Source organism: Cuculus canorus, chromosome 3 (assembly GCF_017976375.1).
Source record: "Cuculus canorus isolate bCucCan1 chromosome 3, bCucCan1.pri, whole genome shotgun sequence".
NCBI classification, from domain to species: domain Eukaryota; kingdom Metazoa; phylum Chordata; class Aves; order Cuculiformes; family Cuculidae; genus Cuculus; species Cuculus canorus.
In genome coordinates this window covers 73683251-73698453 of record NC_071403.1, presented here as the reverse complement: position 1 = coordinate 73698453, position 15203 = coordinate 73683251, and positions in this window count along the sequence as shown.

Below are 15203 nucleotides of genomic sequence, written 5' to 3'. Positions count from 1 at the left end.
ATACATTATGTATAAGATGATAAATATAGGATATTCTATATAAATAGATATTATATAGTATAATTTATAGTATATATTATATATCACATATATAAATATGTAATATTAGTATTGCGTATATAATACTACATGGTATATTATATAAATACTATAGTGTATTATATAAATTTATATGTATATATTTATGGTCCTCTCAGTCTAAGGACACCAAGTTGCTGGTGTGTAAAGCCCATCCAGAGAAGGGCAATGGAGCTGGGGAAGATTTATGAAAAGAGGCTAAGAGACCAGGGGCTGTTTGGTCTGGGGGAAAGACGAAGGCTGAGGGGAGATCTCATTGCCCTCTACAACTAAGGAGGTTGTGGTGAGGTGGGTGCTGGTCTTTTCTCCCAAGTGATGAGGGGTAGGATGAGAGGAAATGGCCTCAATTTGTGCCAGGGGAGGTTTAGATTGGATGTTAAGAATTTTTTTTTTTTTTTACTGAAAGAGTGGTGAAGCACTGGCAGAGGCTGCCCAGGGATGTGGTGGAGTCTCCATGCTTGGAGGCGTTCAAAAAACAAGTAGATGTGGCACTTTGGGACGTAGTTTAGTAGGCACAGTAGTGTTTGATTGACAGTTGGGTTGGATGATTTTAGAGGCTTTTCCAATCTTGATGATTCTATGAACTATTTACAACCTTAATGATTCTTTAATATGGAGTGCTGCAAAACCTTAGGAATTCCAGATTATTTCCTTTAAACCCTCTCCTCTGGTCAGATAATGTGTAAATACTGAAGTGCGTTTTAGTGGGCTTTAAAATCTGCTAGGTTATTCACGAACAAAATTTGTGAGAGTCTTTTTGTGTCACCGCCATGGTCATGTTCAGAATAAGTGTGTGTGTGTGTGTATTTATCTATATCAATGAAGGCTGAAAATGCTCGTTTACCTTGAGGAGGGGATTTATATTCATGTAAGTATATAATCACAGAAGTATCTCCACATAAATATGCAGCTGTGAGAATAGAATTTATTAAATAATGCACACAGAAGTCTACAGCTGTAGGGCAATAACACTGCTGTCTGATGAGACTAATGGCTTCAGCACCGTGTTTTGTTAACATCTTTTGGTTCCTTTCTGAACTTCTTAAGAAAGAGAAAGCAAGCATCTGATTTCATATCTTTCATGAGAGGAGTATATTGATTTATTTTTCCTTAGACTCTTTCTTTTCACAGTTTTTGGGTAGCTGATCAAAATAGTGGGCAATACTGAATCTTAACAACCTTCTTTGTGTCTCTGGACACCTTATGCTTACGAAAAGAAACCAGCTGATAGTAGGAGGGTGGTGAGGCACTGGCCCAGGTTGTCCAGAGAAGTTGTGGATGCCCCATCCCTGAAGGTCTTCAAGGCTGTTTGGATGGGGCTTTGAGTAGCCTGGTCTAGTGGAAGGTTTCCCAGCCTGTGGCAGGGAGAATGTAACTGGATGATCTCTAAGGCCCCTTCCAACCAAAACTATTCTATGATTCTATGAAAATGTTGCTAACTTTTTGTGACAGTCATAAATGACCAAGAAATTCACGGTAAATACCTTTTCATTAGGTGGTCTTTCCATGGGAGGTTGTGTGGAAAGCTTATCTCATGCATTCAGAGTGTGTGTTACCCAGAATTATTGAGTGGTTATCTTCCAAATTTCAGTAAAGTTGTATATAAAAAAATGAAAGTTCTTATTATAGAAAAGACAAGCATTGCTAAAGCTATAATTGACAAGAAGCTACACAAAGTAGTCATTTGGAACTACATCACTGTTTTCTGATCAGTGATAACATGAAAGTTAAGCTTTGTCCACGTGCAAATTTACACTAGTTCAGTACATTGGTTACAGTAAAGTAATATAAATTGTCGTGTACAGACTGTTAAAGAAAGGCTGCTCCCAATTGAATTGAGCTATACTGGAAGTCTGGCTTTAATGGAAATAAGGGATTCCTCAAACTTTCTCATCAATTTATCTTATGTAGTTTAAAATTTAATGGAAGCAAAAGACCAGGTTGGATGGGACCTTGAGCAGCTTGGTCTAGTGGGAGGTGTCCCTGCCCGTGGCCGGGGGATTGGAACTGGATGATCTTTAAGGTCTCTTCCAACCTAAACCATTCTATGATCCTGTAGTGTAGATGGTCTATTATGGATTTGAACTATAAACATGAGAGCAGACTCTCAGCACCTGATATACACCTGCTGAAGTTCTTGCCATGATTGTAGTGGTATCTAGAAACTCTGCTTATTTTCCCAGGTATCTTGTGTTCCTTGTACTGCATGCACAGAGTGGGAAAGGGTGAGTTCCCTGGGAATGTGAGGTTTGGCTTGGTAGCAATGAGCACCTAATTCCCCTTCCAAAGCCATATTTCACATGTTTCAATGTTGTGCCTCCTCCTGATGAGAACAGATTGCAAATCCTGTCTTTCTGTGACTGCGCCCATTGTCCCTGGAACATCCCAATGTGGTTCTGCAGGATGGAGTTTCATATACTTGAGCAACAAGCACCCGTATTTGCCTGGTGGATTTGGAACCCTTAGATAATAACATATTTTGAGAGTAGCATTCATAGTTACATGCATCTGCTCATATGAATAATCAACCATGAAATTGGTTTGTTTAATTAAAAGCAATCCCCAGTTCTCCAAAACAATTGCCCTTTTACAAATGCAGAAAGCCTTTAACAGAAAGGCGGATGCGTGTGTTTATCAGATTTCCCTAACTCCACGAGCCTTATAAGCTTATGAAAAGGGGATTATGTGTATTTATTTATAGCGATGCTAAGAAACTTGACTATTGCTACTTTTCACAACAACTACAAGTTCATATGCACGCACTGAAATACTGATGCTGGTAACTTCTTGCAGGTAAGAGGACATCCTGTGATGTCAGTAGAAGAACGATGGCAATACAGGGAACTGTCAGAGCGAGGCAGTCTTTTAACGGTTCACACATGTAAATACGAAGAAAGATACCACATGAGGATATGTTTTAATGCATGGAGGACATAGAACATTAAATTATGTTTGGACACTCTTTGAATATGCACAATATAAAATGTGAGATAGATATATATATATGAAGTCAATAGCGTAATATGCTTTACAGAATACTATCCTTTTACAGGCTCAGAATAACTGTTGAGGGCACCGACAACTGTGTACCTCCATGCAATGGAGGGAGATACCATGAAAGGAGCAGCTTAGGCATCCACTCAAATGTTTTGATCAGTTACTTAGTTAAGATTACAGCTGTCAGTCATTTAGTTTAAAAATACATTACTGAAAGTGCAATGCCTCCTTGTTGTTAATCTTTTTCACCGAAGCAAGCCCCACTGCAGGGGTCTGACTTCTCTAACAATGCATTTGACACCAAATTCCCTAAGGCACACAGCAAGACGGGCAACCAATTTGGAAATTATAATAATATAATAATCCAGTCAAGGTTAAGATTGCTTGTTCTGCTGGGATGTTATAAAATTTGAACCATGTACATACATCTGAAATAAATTAGCTGTGGGTGGTTGCTGGAGTTTTATCACTCTAGGGAACTCGTTCTTTAAATTTGAGATACATTGGACTCTTATTATCCTCTGGTAATGTATTAATTTCAGTGGCATGTATTTTTAGATTAATGTTGGTTCCAACATTATTTGAGTATTTGGGATGAAATGGGGTCATAAGAAGACAGTTTGAAAGGCAAAGCATATAATTATTTTGCAGTCCGTGACCCCTGGCAATGAGATACTTGCATCACCCCTCTGTTTAAAATATTTGCTGCACTGTAAAGGAGTTTACCAAAGAGTGTCACTTAGCTCACTGATGCTGATGGTCTCTTCTTGCCATTTCTGACATTTTAAATATATGCAGCACTTTATATACATATATATATAATGTGCTGCATAGATTTAATATATTGCTCTAAATATACGACTATTTAAAGTCCTGTATTCCCTAAGCTGGTATAGTAGTCTTTGCTAAGTTCTGTTGTGGGGCTGCACAAGAGTCTACAAATCCTGGACCAAATTCAGGGCCTGAATCAGTCAAATCAGACACAACATGGGAGCAAAAAACAGTTTGAAGGACTTGGCAGTCAGCTGTAATATTGAATGAAAGTTTTTTGTTGTCTCAGTTTTTGTGTTGTATGGAAATACTGAGAAGTTTGCATGAGTGATTGGTTTATGTCATGGTGGTTCTGTTAATCTGAAAGAAACAGGGAAGTTTTAGTATACACTCAGGCTGCATCGAAACTGACCTGCAGATACACACACGTGTGTGACCCAGGTTTGTGTTCTCCTGATCAATTGGTGGTTACCATTGGTTCCTCAGGAAAGGAAGAAGTAGCATTGGCTTACATCTGCCATAAATTCAGGATATGGCTAGGGCATATCTAGTTCAGATACAACTTCTGGGACTAGTCTTGCTCCTATGATCTGTGCTGAAGACTTCTGATAACTCCTGGAGGAGAGGAACATGGAAGTGAACTTGGTGTTGGTTCTTGGAAAGTACTGACTCCTTTCTGGGTTCTGTCAGGCACCTCGTGGATTATAGGAAGATTTTGGGTTATTTCAATATATCACAAAATCCCAACAGTGAATTAGAGAAAGACTGTTAGTGACACAGTTAAAATGAAACAACAGAGAAAGCTGGAGGGTCATTGGTCTAGGCAGCAAAATATATAGCCTGCTTGGGGGCAAACAGGTGCGAATAAGATGGTGGTTAGGGAAGTGAGGCTCCATAAATTGTCTTTTTGATTATCTGGTTTTAGTGTTGTAGAGCCCAAGTGGTGGTTGACTCTACTGACCACTAAAGAATATTTAAAGATTGGAGAGGGGAAAAAAATGGCAGGAAGTCAGCACAAATGTAGAGAAAGGGGGCGTGCCTGGCTATGAAAAGCAGATATCAAAAGAGAAAATTAAATCTCAAATAGAAGCAAAAAACCATTGCTGGGTATTTGTTTGCTTTGAGGTAACTGATGAAGTGCTGTGGAGTATGAGAAGGGAGCTGGTGATGGAGAGGGATAAAGCGTAGGCAAGAGTCAGTAGGGCTAATGACCTAAGAAACTGCAGAGAAAGGAAACAAAAGTTATTTAGGAGTAGAAGAGATCGGATGAACTATGAGATGGGCAATTCTGAAAGAAATTGGTGCAGGCATGGAGCTTCCCAGGAAATACTCTGGAGCCATGTGAGGAGTGGAAGGCGACCGCAGCCATTGAGAAATGAAATATGGCCTTGGTCCTAGGTGTGTGGTTAGGGTATGTGTGATAAATTGCCTTCATTTGTCCAACAATCCCCCTCACAATGGGCAACACAGTCATTTTCTCTTGCTGTTAACTTTGCATTTCTCACCAGAGTGTCTCTGAGTAAGGGAGTCCCTATGGCTTTTGCAAGCTCCTCAAACAACTAACTGATCAAGTGTTAGCAGCATAATCCCCTTCCTGCTAATAACTGTAAGAAGTATTTGGGACAAATTTTTAAGTAGTCCTGTGACATATTACTCCCATTGAAGCTGCTGAAGTGGGCTACTGCTTTGCTGAGTCACGGGGCGGAGGGGAGCAAGAAGAAGGTCTGGTGTCCATTCCACATCTGTGGCCACATCAAAGCGTATGTGTGCAGTAAGGATGAGTGGGGGAGAATAAACTAGCTGTCATGTCTCGTGTCACTCGTTTGCCTATCAGGATGACCAAACTGGCCCCCGGTCACTCCCTTCTACATATCAAAGCAAGTATGCACATATAGCAGAGTTACACCATAGCCACAGAACAAAGAATGGGAGGTGATCTTGAAAGCAGAACTATTAATGATATTTATTAATAGAAACCAATATATGATGTACTTGGATGACTTATGGATGTGGAAACTGTGGATTTTGTGTGTTGAAAGTGGCTAGATATATGACCCTGGAGTTTTTTGGATCCCTGCGTGTTGATTGAGGTTGCGCCGGCAAGGGGTCTGAAGCAACCACCCACCCATGTCCCTTATCAGCGGCACCACTGATGAAGATAAGGAGCTGAGCTGACTGATACCCCAGATGTTATCACTCCAGAATGGCCTATAAGAGTATGAGAGGAGCGGGTCATAATTGGAGCTCCCTCTCAGCTAGTCTGAGACCCCCACTGATAACGTAACGTCATGGATCCAATCTCTACACCACCAGGGCATCTGCAAAAAATTGATCTGCAGTGACCCCATGGAAACATCTATAAAGACTTTGTCGCTGAACTCCAGACAGGCTGTATAGTCCCTCACAAACCCTTATAGGAAATTAATATTGGTTTAGACTTAAGCTTATACTCTTGACTTAGAATTGTAACATTATAGCTAATAAGGTAACGGTTTAAGTGCAGTTCTGGGTGTCTTCGTCAGGGTGTGATATCCCATTTTTCAAAACAGAAGTTTTCACAGAATTTAATGAATTTTTTTTAATGTTTACTATAGTTACTCCTTTTTTTCTTGGTGTTCTCTGATCCCTATAACAAAGTAATTTTAGATATGCAATATCTTGCCTGTAAATCTCTTCCCAGATTATCTAAGCTTTTATGCATAATAAAATTTCTGATGATTCTTGAGAAAGTATTATGGTTTCCCTTTGTTAATGATCTCAGTCTGGATATGAAGTTAAGATAATTAAACAAGCAAACCTGTCCTAGGTAGCTGTAGCTGGTTATCAGAAAGTTTTTTGTTTCTTACCTGGCTTCATACACTAATAAAGAGATGAGTATCCCAGGGCCTCAAGTATATTATTTTTTCATCCCATATGCTCCCTGAAGAGCCTGTAACTCTGAGGAACACCTCTCCACAGAGTTGCCTTTAATATAAAGCCTGAGTGCACTGAATTTAAATAAAGGCTTGCCCTTGGCGTGCACATCAACGCTTGCTGACAGGAGCACTCCATAATGTGCAGCCACTGTAGCAATATGATCAGATAGAAAACAACATAAAAGCCATAAAAACTGTTAATAAAGTTATTTAACATAAACCAGCAAGTACTTTTTGTGTTAAAGTGTATTAAAGAGACTGGAGCCTTTATGACCATTTGTGCAGAGAGTTCTTTCCCAAGGGCCACTGAGTTAATTGACTGCCAGTCAGAAGTGTGAATGTACACTGCAGCAAAGATGGATAGATGCAAAGCAGTTGGACTTGTGAGCCTGATAATCTTTATTACCCTTTATGAGATTAAAGGAGTTTGTCTTCATCCCATAGGAAACAGCACATACGGCAGTACTTGCACAATATGATCAGCATTCGGTATATTGTAAGGCAAATTCAATTCCACTTCATAAAGCTCTCACTGCGTGTTGCCATAGTCAATAGGAATAGTACATAACAGTAAATATTACTGAGATGTAGTTTTGTGTCTCTGTCAAGAGGCAGTGGTTGTCCCGAATCTTGCTGCTTCACTTCCTAGTACAAATGCTAGAAGTTTTCACTACTGTTATAAACCAAACCCTAGGGTTCTCAGGGGGAGTTAAGCCACCTGTTCAGCATTTTCCACCTATCAGTTTCAGCTAAAGTGTCCCACTGTATCCCAGAAAGCAAAACCAGCTCTGCTTAGAGACCAAGCTCAGGCTCAGCTCCTACCTTCTGTGAGATGAGCTTTGGTTCTGAGAATCACTTCTGTGCAGACTTGAGTTACTGAAGTGAACTAACATGTTTTTCCAAGATTAAATATGGTTTTTCTTTAAGCTAAAGACTAAATAACAGTGACACTTGTATGCTGAAATGTTTTTTTAGTGGTGTTCTAAAATCATCAGCTGTTTACAGTGTTTATGTCCCAAAACTGGCCAGATCTTTCCGGATGAAAGGGAAACAGATAAGAACAATTCTCTTTGTGGTGGGTGGCTATGAGCACTAGGAGGAATCTGCTTGGAGTCTATCCCATTTACTTTCACAGTGGAGAATTACACTCGCACAATCTGATGGTCAAAGTTAATTCTACATGTTTATCCTCAGCTATCCTACAGCAACAGTTATTGCAAGAGACAAAATAGTTCACTAAAAGGACAATGTACACCAACTGTACTGCAGAAAGACTTTATGTTAACAGAAGCAGAAGAGATTCTCTGTTTATTTGTGAAAGGAGATAGATGGGAGGACAATAGAGTAGACAATGACCAGGTGTTCAGAGAGTAGCTAAGGCAAATCACGTCCCCTTCTTTACAGAGCAGAACAAAGATCAAAAAGTCTTAAGCTTGTGGCTGGTGTATGTCCTTCAGTTTTAAAGAACGGCTTGAATGTTTTCATACGTTAGGAGCTGAACTCTTCCTGCTTTCCAAGGGGACATTAGTGTAAGAATGTCATTTGAACTTGAAGGTCTAGCCTTCTACATTATTAATCTGCTGCTGATTTCAGTGACAGCTGCATGAGATTGCAAGGGCTCTTCCTTTTCCCAGACACATTGACCACCAATCACTTCAAATGACATCAATGAAAAGGATCAAGGACTGGTTTCCCTGAGAATTTAATCCTTAATTTCTTTTGTAAATCACAGTTTTATACTCTGGGGAACAATTAATAAGTAAGAGAGTGGGCCATTTAAATGAGTCACCGAAGGACTGATCATAAATTGTGATTCTGGATAGATTTGATGGAATTAAGGTATAGAGGCATGCCTCGTCACCTCTTGAAAATGTTTTAATTTTGAATGTTCTGGTGCAGGCATACCTTTGTGATAATACCTGTCGTAACTGTAGCTGATTTATGATCTTTTATAGTTTGGGTAAAAGGGTATTTCTGGATGGAGCCTTTGCTGCCAGTAAACAAAGGGTTTGATCGCTAATGTACCTTACATTGCTGTTCCAGCCTTTTAATGCCAGGATGCAGTGACAGAAGAATACGGATGTTCTCAATTCAGGTGTACCATGAATCAGTATTCAATTATTCGACTTTGTAAGATGAAAGCAGATTTGAGTAAAAGTGACAATATACTGTGTTAGATTTTCCTGGTTTTCAGAGACCATCCATCCCATTATTTGTTTCTTTTCCCTTCTGACTTCTGTGCTGAATGTTTTGAGATGAGCTTTTTTCTTTTTGTTTTCTGTTTTATATAGCTAGAGGATCCATTTTTTTTTTAAGATTTTGGATGTTTGGACAAAATGTACTCACTATATTTTTATTATCTTTATATTTACATTTTTTTATGGATAAGATAAAGAAAAGTGTTAAGGGAAAGGCAGAGGATTAATATTGCATTGCTAATGGCACAATTACTCAACATAGTTTAACATGGTTTAATCTTTAACATAATTATTTGTATTCAGTTATTTCAGAAACATCAGTCTTGCTGGCATGGTGCTCAGCAGGGTTTCCTGGACTTTTCCATCCATAGGTGTAGGTAGGGACAGCAGTACCGATTTTTGTGTCAGGGTTTATATTTTGAAAGAAGTTCCTTAGGGCTGTTTTTCTGTGGATCAGGGCAAGCAGTGTGTGTACTCAGACTGGTTCCTAGGAAGAAACTGCTCTTGATGATGGTAAAGAGGAGGGTGCAAAGTTAGGGCTTGTCAGTACAGCAGGCAGGATCTGTGGCTCCATGCAGACAGGCTCTGGGAGGCTTGAATTCAGTCCTTGATGGTAGGGAGCAGTCTCCAACAAATGCACGTGTATGCTTTGAGGATGTTGTGTCTTCCTGAGCAAAGTCCTTGAGTGCTCTCTTCACCTCACTGCAAAAATATGATTAAAATGGCAGCTCTCGACTCTGTGCTGAGAGGGTGCAAGTTGCAGCCCTTAAAGTGGACAGAACTGTTTATACTTAGAGTTAGGAGAACCATGCGTGGGGATTTCCCGACTTGACTGAAATTTTGGTCAAAAAATAGCATTTAGCTGAGTAGTTGCATTCTTTTTAATGACATTCAGAAAAACGGAAAGGAAGAAGAAGAGGTAAATGGGTGGGGAAGTTGATAGAATCATAGACTCATTAAGATTGGAAAAGCTTTCTAAAATAATCTGGTCCAACCACTGTCCCAACACCTCTATGCCTCCTAAGCCATGCTCTGAAGAGCCATGTCCACATGCGTTTTGAACACCTTCAGAGATGGACACTGTACCACTTCCCTGGGCAGCCTCTTCCACTGCTTCACCACTCTTTCAGTAAAGAAATTTTTCCTGATATCCTATCTAAATTTCCCCTGCTGCGACTTGAGGCCATTTCCTCTTATCATATCACTTATTACTTGGGAGAAGAGATCAACATCTCCTTCCCTTCCTCATTTAAGCTACCAGCTGAAGTCAGAATCCTATTCTAGTCTGTGGTGGATAGTTTGCAGTATGAACAATGTTTTTTTTTTTTAATAACCATGAGTAGCTGGCTGTTTTCTTTGTGCTTTGAAGTGCTCTTGATGCAGTGGAGCACCCGGGTGATATTTGTAGTCCACATCACTGTGTTTCGCCAGCTGTGCAGCTGGAGGCGGCTGTGTAGCTCTGCACCACTACCTAAACCCATTGCCTTCAGGTTCTCCCCCCACCTTATTCAGCTGTCCTGTTCTTGAGTTATAACATCATGCCTTTTAAGTGACCTGCTGGTACAAAAATTGAGTATTTCTCTACCCTTGTAAATCTTAAGTGCTCAGTTGCAAATCTGTTTTGAAAATCTTATTTCTACAGTGGAGACTGATTGGCTTTGGGTATAATTTTTGCATTTTATTCCTGCTGCAATCTATAAGAGAGAACGCTATAACAGCAATGCAGCCAGTCAATATTTTTTATAGTCTGTCTGGCTTATCATTCAATATTTGTGGTATTTTTTTGTTACTTAGATGCACTTGCAATAGATAAAAATGTATGAATAACTTAAAAGAAAAGGATTTGGCTTTATGCTATGTTGTTTCTTAAGAAACAGAGATTTTGACATCTTTTCAAATACATGCGGAATATTTTTATCCAGCACAATTGCAGAATGATTTTTCATCTTGCTATGCAGGGCAATGGGTTGAGAAAGGCTGAAAACAAAACGAGCAGTTCCCACAAACCTTCCTGAGAACTGCAAGTCTTGTACCAGAGAAAGACAGAAATATATGTGTAAAGATTTCTGTTGCACTGTGTGTTGTGCTTAGTCACATTGTCCTGGCATGTCACATCACATCATCTGATTAGTTATAGCACACCAATACCTAACCAAAGGAAAACAGTGTCCTGTGGTTAGAAACCCTTCCAGTCTTTGAAAGTTGAGCATTTTTCATGTTATTTACTTGTTCGAGTTTTATTAAAAAACAATTACTTTAATAACTCATGTTTTGGTTATTTCTTTTTTTAAACAAACATGGGGGTTAATACAGCAGTACAGAACAGATATTCCCTACCTTTTGTTACCAGAGAAAGCCTTGTACTATCTATACAGTGGTTTCATTTTTAATACAAACTGTTCCAGCTGGAGTTCCTGGGAAGTGTAGCCAGACACAAACTACATATCACAGATACACTTAGAAGCGTGTCTTGTTTGTGCACTTTAAAAAAAATTTACATTTCTGTAATCCTGTAATCTTATTTCCTTCTCCCCCCCCCCCTTCTTTTTTGTTTAATGCTCCAGGTTTAAAACCTATAGAGCACATGGGCTAAAATCCATAAAGGTCTTTATTCATACCTGAGTGGCTTTGTCCTTGGTGCAGCAGTGTACCTACAGGTGGAAGCTGGATCTCACTGATGAAAAGATGTTTGTTTATGATTGGAAAACAGGAGTTTTATTCTGCACATATTTTAGTCAAGTTTAAGCTTTGTAAACATAAGAGGTGGAGGGAAAAGTTCAATTTTTTTTTTTTTCTGGGTTAATTATTGGTTGGCAGCTGTATTTCTAAAACCTTGTGGCTGGAAGGAATTAAATGAATGCATGATGTCAAAACAGATACCGGAAAAATTATGAAAAAATATTGTGACCCATAGTCAGTGCTGAAATGATTTAAATTCACTTTGAGGGGCTTAAGTGATAAGTTGGTCTCTTTCTTTTTTCCTGTGTCTGGCATGCACAGTAACCGGTTATTATTTCTGTTACATCTGTCATCTGGCAGCAACCAGAGCATTATTGGGCCACACACTGTATCTACATGTTGTGAGGGGTTTCCAGACATGAAGAGTTTATATTCTAAAATAACATGATGAAAAAGAAGATTTTTGGAAATCCTTGTTTGTGAGAAGAGGGAGTGATCCTCAGGGTATATCACATGTGTTTCCCAGATGTCATTGTAACAGCGCTGTCAGAGCTGGGAACTCTGCCCAGACACCTCCAGTTCAAGTGTCGCTGCCTCAGATATAAGGTCCACTTCCTCTTTAGCAGAAAGGTTTCTTGCTGTTGTTGTTCCAAAATTATTTATAATATGATTTCAGATGGTCACAGTTTAAAGGAACGGCTTCTGCAGTTACTTTGCAAACTACGTGGCCAGCATCTTCCTGTTTTGAAGAGGAGCTTTGAACTTGAGGAGCTCTAGCACTTCCACAGCACCTTCAGACCTTGTCTTGGTCTGACCATCTTTATTACTGAAGGAATCAAATTGGACTTGTATCAGAACAGATTGATGTTATAAAAGGAACACATTCTCTAAGGATTTCTTTCATAAAGTAATGCATAATTGAGATCTTGGCCAGTCAAATGTGTTTGAGGTTCTAGAGAGATGTGCTTGATGTTATTCCTCACAATTTTTTGGCCCATATCTGGGTTTCTGTAAGCTACATTTAGCATATTTAAACGGCTTCATTCAGAAATTATTTCCTCTGTCCTGCTTCTTTGTATTCAAATGGAAATCCAAGCACTAGGATACTAAGCAACGGAAGATATTTATCAGTTGCAATATTTTATTTCTTGGCAGAAATTGCAGGCAAATGAGGTCATTGTCCTGATAGCTTCTGGATCTGTTCTTGGAGTGTGTCACACAGTTGATGTAATGATGAGCTTATTGGGCTGCCTTGTCCACCTGGATGCATTTTGGCTTTCGTTCTTCATTAATTCTGTAGAAAAACAAGCTGCTGTGCCAGTTCCCTTCAGCGAGGGACTGTGGCAGATGACTGTTCATTATCAAGAGGAAATGGTATTTTCTCATGGCCATGTGTTCCTTGAGACTCCTCTCTGCAGCTCTTCAGAAACCTGTTTGTTGCCCTCGGGGATGGTATATGTAGAAGTTGAACACTGGAATTCAGAAAGGGACTGAAAAACTAATAAAAGTATGACAAAAGAAGTAGTTACTCTGAGAGGAAAGGGACTTGCATATTGATAACCTTGAAATGAAATAATGAAAAATTCATGACGGTGTGTTTTGGGCTAAGCACATTTCTTTGTGAATAAACCAAATGCAAAACTGGAGCTGTTTCCAAAGTAGTTTTATCCATTTGTTTTACGGGTAACAGAGACTTAATCAAGTGTCTGCACTTTAAATTTTTTTAGAATTTTATTATTGATGGTTTATTATCAAAATGCTCAAATTAATTAAAGAACCACAATGACAGTAAACAATGCAAAAGGGAAAATTAATTTCTGATTGCAGTGTCAAGGTCAGTAGTAGTGACAAGATCTTCTCCACTGGATATGAATCCTGCTTTTGTTTTTGTATGTGGAAGGAAGTGTTGAAATTTAGCCAACAGGCAATGTGACTGACATTACATTGTTGAATGTTTTGAGAAAAAATTTGGAAGGTACAGTGAAGACTTTTGTTGCCTAAAGCTTATCTGGTTGCATAAGGGCTCCCTAGTCTTTCAAGACTGTGTATATTGGAGATGCAGGGGTGTACTTTGAGGGGTGTCCTGGTAATTTTCCCAGTTAATTGGGAAACATACTTTCCACAGCTAAACAAGACACACCACACAGGTCTACGAAAAGTAAGTGATATTTTCTTCCATTTAGACCATTATTCCTCTTCTCTCTTTTCCTTTAATTTCAAAGGGAATGGCATTGGTATTGTGACACTGACCTGGAGTGCTGTGCATGTTATGCTCTGAGAGGAAGAGGTGATGAAAACAGATGTTAACATGAGAGCAGCTGGACAGGGTTGGTAAAAATGTAATACCTTATGACAGAAAGTTTTTGCACATCCTGATTTCCACCCACCCTCCCCCCAAGTCTGTAGTAGAGAAGAGAAAAAGGCTTAATTTGGTTACGTTTTTTGGAAGACTTGAAGCAAGTGCATACTTTGTGGCTCATGAGGTATCCCATTGATGTCTCAGTGAAATACACTTAAGTATAACACACCTCATTTTGACTACCATCCCGTTGGCTGAGACCTGCAAGGTGGCAATACACCTGGCTGCACACTAAATCATAGAATCATTTAGGTCAGAAAAAGACATCGGTATCACTGAGTCCAACCGTTAAGCTAAGCATGCCAAATCCACCACTAAACCATGTCTCTAAGCGCCACGTCTACATATCTTTTCAGTACCTCCAGGGATGGTGACAACCCCAAAACTTCCCTGGGCAGCCTGTTCCACTGCCTGAGAACCCTCTTGGTGAAAAGATTTTCTCAAATATCCAATCTGAACCTCCCCTGGTCCAACTTGTGGTCATCTGCTCTTCTTTCACTTGTTACTTGGGAGAAGAGACCAACTCCAACCTCCTTTCAGCGAGCTGTAGAGGGTGATAAGGTCTACCCTCTACCTCCTTTGCTCTGTGCTAAATGATCCCAGTTCCCCCAGCTGCTCCTCATAAGACTTGTTCTCCAGAACCTTTACCAGCATTCAAAGAATTCATAATTAATTAAAACATATTGAGTGACCCAGTAATATTTAGCAAAATGCTTCACACATGACAGGGTGCTCTACTGAAAATTTCCGTGGTGTTTCATCATGTGCAGGCATTTTGTGAATTCTGGTCTGAGAACACTGGAGATTTTGGCTCTGTGTATAATTCGTTCATTGCAATTAGTCACTTCCAGTGTTTAATAGTGCATGGGCAGCTTAGAGCAGGCTGAAGAGTATCTGACCTAAGGGAATTGCAAAGGGAGTTTAGGGAGGCAGGAGGTAATTACCTGAACTGGAATTCGGCCAGGAGATAGGAAATAACGTTGCAGCGCTTATTAAACCTTGTGAGAAATGAAGAGCTATCTTTCACTGCCAGAGAGTAATGGATGCTGTTTGTCTTGGGATGACTCGATATGATTCACTTTTTCTGGCAAGGGGTGAATGACTGACATTGTCAATAACTATGAAGTACTGAGTGGATAAAGTGTTTCTTTTGTTCTAGTGCACTTCTCTCTGGCAAACTCACTTCGTTCTGTATAAGCCATGGAT